The sequence below is a fragment of the Triticum aestivum genome, chromosome 4B (genome assembly GCF_018294505.1).
Source record: "Triticum aestivum cultivar Chinese Spring chromosome 4B, IWGSC CS RefSeq v2.1, whole genome shotgun sequence".
NCBI classification, from domain to species: Eukaryota; Viridiplantae; Streptophyta; class Magnoliopsida; order Poales; family Poaceae; genus Triticum; species Triticum aestivum.
This window is the reverse complement of record NC_057804.1, coordinates 95,926,895-95,932,174: the sequence shown is the minus strand read 5'-3', so window position 1 is coordinate 95,932,174 and position 5,280 is coordinate 95,926,895. Positions and strand designations below refer to the sequence as shown.

General features: G+C 45.8%; 1 long non-coding RNA gene across 1 annotated transcript; it reads left to right on the top strand.

The window, feature by feature from the left end:
* The first annotated feature begins 983 nt into the window (after window positions 1–983).
* LOC123094545 (uncharacterized) lies at window positions 984–2,780 on the top strand. Its single transcript, XR_006445869.1, has 2 exons — window positions 984–1,583; window positions 1,660–2,780. It is a non-coding gene; the product is annotated as an uncharacterized lncRNA (long non-coding RNA).
* Window positions 2,781–5,280: the final 2,500 nt, after the last annotated feature.

Below are 5,280 nucleotides of genomic sequence, written 5' to 3'. Positions count from 1 at the left end.
ATCTATAAGGACATATGTAATAGGCATTTCTAAAGTATCTCATCATGTAAACAAGGTATTATTTAAGTTTGCATCCTGAACATAATTTCAAAAATTAATGATAATGGCATTTTTGGAATCTACACATTTTTCTGATGAATATTCATATATCACATATCAGATTTGGAGTTAGGGTTTCAAGGATATGAAAATTTCAAAAAGTATTTGATCTTTTAAAGACAACCAATCTGTAAGGACATATATAATAGGCATTTCTAAAGTATCTCATCATATAAAGAAGGTTTTATTTAAGTTTGCATTCTGAACATAATTTCAAAAATTAGTGATAATGGCATTTTTGGAACTACACATTTTTCCGATGAATATTCTATGTCACATGTAATTTCAAAAAGTATTTGATCTTTTAAAGACAACCAATCTGTAAGGACATATGTAATAGGCATTTCTAAAGTATCTCATTATATAAAGAAGGTATTATTTAAGTTGCATCCTGAACATAATTTCAAAAAAAAGTGATAATGGCATTTTTGGAATCTACACATTTTTTCGATGAATATTCATATGTCACATGTAACTTCAAAAAGTATTTGACCTTTTAAAGAAAAAGGTAGGGTGGGGGAATCGAACCCACGATCTGCAGCGCAGAAGGCCAAGGAACCAACCACTGCGTTGCTCGCATTTTGTTGTACATGAGGGGATCTCGACTTATTGAGCTATGGCGAGCGCGGACAAAAAAAAAGATCCAACCGTTTTTCTCACTTACCGGTGGCATTGGTGGGTAATTGTTTCCAACTTTAGGGGCAGTTTTAATGACATACGGGCAGAAGCGATAGGACAATGGCCCGTGCGTTGCAACGGGATAAAAATTATGTTAAAAGCTGCACCGTGCCTTGGTTCCAGAGAATTGGCTCACATGCTTTTTAATTCCACACGGAGGTACTATCTGGTAGAATTGATCAAACTGCATTGATAGTAAACAGGCCCGTGGTTGCAACGGAAGAAAAATTGACACGTATTCAATTTTTTTGAGAATTGTATGTGCATCAAAATTTTGATTCCAGTTTCTGCACATGTCATATTTTGGTATTTGCTTTGCCCGTTAATTATTGTTAGGCCGGAAGTAATTTAATATGCAAGTGCATGTTAATCCAAGGGCGCTACCAATTATTATTGCATGCACATCAGGATGTAAAATCGGTGCCAGCAAAATACACCTCTGTCGGTTCTGCCCTGGTTTGGCCGGTATCTTTCCTTCCTCCTTGTTGTGGAGTGCACCCGATCTGATTCTAATAATCCTCCCCTGCTCATGTGGCTCGTTTGGTCAGCGTGGTCGCCGCGTGTGAAGTCTGGTGGCTTCGTGTGACATCCCGAGCAGTGCTTAGCGACGCGTGCACGTACTGTCTGGTGTGCTTACACGTGGTCTATTTTTATCCTTTGTAAAAGCCTGAATCTTCATCTCGTTTTCAGTTTCCCTTGCACAAAATAGTCTCCCATATACCAGGCGCCCGAGCAGCGAGAGTGCTCGCAGGAGCTCGAACCCGACCCCCCGCACGGAGATCTGAAGCAGCAGCAGGACCTCGCCGGTGAGCCAGCTCCTCTGCGGTTCTCCCTCTCCTTCTACCCTCTCTCTCATCACCCTCTCTTTTCTCTCTCGAACAGGACGTAGCAGCTGCACCACAAGTCCAAACAATGGCGCCGCCCTCATGAAACATGGAAGCAGAGGCTAACCCTTGCGGCGGCGGCGGCGTGTCTTTCCAGTGCTCCCCCTTGCGGCCTTCCCAGACTTGGTGTTCGCTTGGTGTTGGTGGACAGTCGAGGAGGACCATCTCCCGCACTGGCCTCCCCTGGACGCGCGCAGCCGGCGGCTCCGTCGGGTTCAGCGGTGGTCGCGACTCACGAGGCGACTCGAGCAGCAGCTCGAACGCACACAGTGCCTCCCCGTCGGCCCGGTACGCCGCCCGAGCGGGAGGCACCAGCGGACCGGAGAGTCGAGTAGTAGCACGCCCCAGCGGCAGCACTGGGCGGCAGCAGCCTCATGCCTAGGATAGGGGCACACGGCAGGTGCGGCGCAGCTGCAATTCAGGGGCGGTAGCAGTTCTCGGCCGCATCCATGGCAGCCGCCGTGGCGTGCTCCTACTCGCGCGGCTGGTCCATGGCTGTCGGCGCATCGCAGGACAGGGACGACAGCAGTTCTAGGACGCATCCATGGCCGACGGCGCGCGGCAGGGCGGGAGCGGCAGGGCGGGGGCGGCAGGGCGGCGTGCTCCTACTGGTGCTGCCGATGCGGGCAAGGGAAGAGAGGAATCAGGAGAGGTGCTCACGGGCGGCGCAAATCGTCTCCTCGGTGGCCAAGGGGCTCGCCGGGGCGGAAGGGAAGGCCGGCTGCAGGGCGAACTAGTAGGGGGCGCCGAGGGGATCCGTTCCCGTGAGCGGCATCCCGAGGAAGGCGCTGGAGTTGGCCAGAATCGGGCGGTCAATGGAAGGACGGGGGGCGCCGCCATTGAAGCGAGGGGATCGAAGGTCGAGGAGGCCCTCCGTGTAGGATCTAGGACCATCGCGGACGCTGCGGCGGCGCGCCCAAGCTCGGGCGCACCACTACAGGGCGGAGGGCCGGCGAGGGCCAGGCGGCGGGAGGAACGGCGGGGAGAGCACGAGTAAGTCCTGCGCCGCCGCGACTGGAGACGGAGCAGGGGTTAATTTGTAAAACCGAATCGTTTATTTAGATATCACTTAAAGAGGGACTGCGGGTATAATTTTCAGAAAACGGAAGGATGTTTTTGCAAAACAACCGCGATGACGGACGACCAGAAGCACTCCGTGCTTTATTAGTAGGGAAAGATTGTCATGGGTCATTCAAACATGTTGAGCTTGCCTTTCCCCCTCATGCTAACCAAAATTTCTTGCACCAAGTAGAGATACTACTTGTGCTTCCAAATATCCTTAAACCCAGTTTTTTGCCATGAGAGTTCACCATACCTACCTATGGATTGAGTAAGATCCTTCAAGTAAGTTGTCATCGATGCATGCAATAAAAATTGCTCTCTAAATATGTATGATCTATTAGTGTGAAGAAAATAAGCTTTATATGACCTTGTTATGGAAGCAATAAAAGCGACGGACTGCATAATAAAGGTCCATATACAAGTGGCAATATATAGTGACGTTCTTTTGCATTAAGATTTTGTGCATCCAACCATAAAAGTGCATGACAACCTCTGCTTCCCTCTGCGAAGGGCCTATCTTTTACTTTATGCAAGAGTCAAGGTGATCTTCACCTTTCCCTTTTTCATTTTATCCTTTGGCAAGCACCTTGTGTTGGAAAGATCCTGATATATATATATATATATATCCAATTGGATGTAAGTTAGCATGAACTATTATTGTTGACATCACCCAAAGGTGAATACGTTGGGAGGCAAAATTATAAGCCCCTATCTTTCTCAGTGTCCGATTAAAACTTCATAACCATAAGTATTGCGTGAGTGTTAGCAATTGTAGAAGACTATATGATAGTTGAGTATGTGGAGTTTGCTAAATCAAAGCTCTAACATAGACCCTTCCTGAAAATAAGATGAATTGCAATTGTTTGATGACTGAGAATGAAGTTTGCTAGTTTTCAAGAAAGTTTATGGTCTATGCTTTAACATGTGAATAGCTTGTTACTTGATCGTGAGAAGTTTTATGAGATGAACTACTGTTTGACATATAATCATGCTAGAAAAGCTGATTGAAATTATCATTGATCAAACTTGTGCACCTGCTAGCATTCACACTTCATAAATTCTTTATTTTATCATTTACCTACTCGAGGACGAGCAGGAATTAAGCTTGGGGACGCTGATACGTCTCCAACGTATCTATAATTTATGAAGCATTCATGCTATTTTATTATCCGTTTTGAATGATCATGGGCTTTATTATACAATTTTATATTATTTTTGGGGCTAACCTATTAACCGGAGGCCCAACCCATATTGTTGTTTTCTTGCCTATTTCAGTGTTTCGAAGAAAAGGAATATCAAACGGAGTCCAAACGGAATGAAACCTCCGGGAGCGTTATTTTTGGAACGGATGTGATCCAGGAGACTTGGAGTTGAAGTCAAGGAAGCTTCGAGGTGGCCACGAGGGTGGGGGCCACCCTACTGGGCGCCCCCCTGTCTCGTGGGCCCCTCAAGCATCCCCTGACTGACTTCTTTCACATATATAAGTCCATATACCCTAAAACCTTCAAAGAGAACAATAGATCAGGAGTTCCGCCGCCGCAAGCCTCTATAGCCACCAAAAACCTCTCGGGAGCCCGTTCCGACACCATGCCGGAGAGGGGATCCTCACCGGTGGCCATCTTCATCATCCCGATGCTCTCCATGACGAGGACGGACTAGTTCACCCTCGGGGCTGAGGGTATGTACCAGTAGCTATGTGTTTGATCTCTCTCTCTCTCTCTCTCATGTTCTTGAGGTGATACGATCTTGATGTATCGCGAGCTTTGCTATTATAGTTGGATCTTATGATGTTTCTCCCCCTCTACTCTCTCGTAATGGATTGAGTTTTCCCTTTGAAGTTATCTTATCGGATTGAGTCTTTAAGGATTTGAGAACACTTGATGTATGCCTTACCGTGCTTATCTGTGGTGACAATGGGATATCACATGATCCACTTGATGTATGTTTTGGTGATCAACTTGCGGGTTCCGCCCATGAACCTATCATAGGGGTTGGCACACGTTTTCATCTTGACTCTCCGGTAGAAACTTTGGGGCACTCTTTGAAGTACTTTGTGTTGGTTGAATAGATGAATCTGAGATTGTGTGATGCATATCGTATAATCATGCCCACGGATACTTGAGGTGACAATGGAGTATCTAGGTGACATTAGGGTTTTGATTGATTTGTGTCTTAAGGTGTTATTCTAGTATGAACTCTATGATAGATCGAACGGAAAGAATAGCTTCATGTTATTTTACTATGAACTCTTGAATAGATAGATCAGAAAGGATAACTTTGAGGTGGTTTCGTACCCTACCATAATCTCTTTTGTTCTCCGCTATTAGTGTCTTTGGAGTGACTATTTGTTGGATGTTGAGGGATAGTTATGTGATCCAATTATGTTATTATTGTTGAGAGAACTTGCACTAGTGAAAGTATGAACCTTAGGCCTTGTTTCCTAGCATTGCAATACCGTTTGTGCTCACTTTTATCATTAGTGACCTTGCTGTTTTTATAATTTCAGATTACAAATACCCATATCTACTATCCATATTGCACTTGTATCACCATCTCT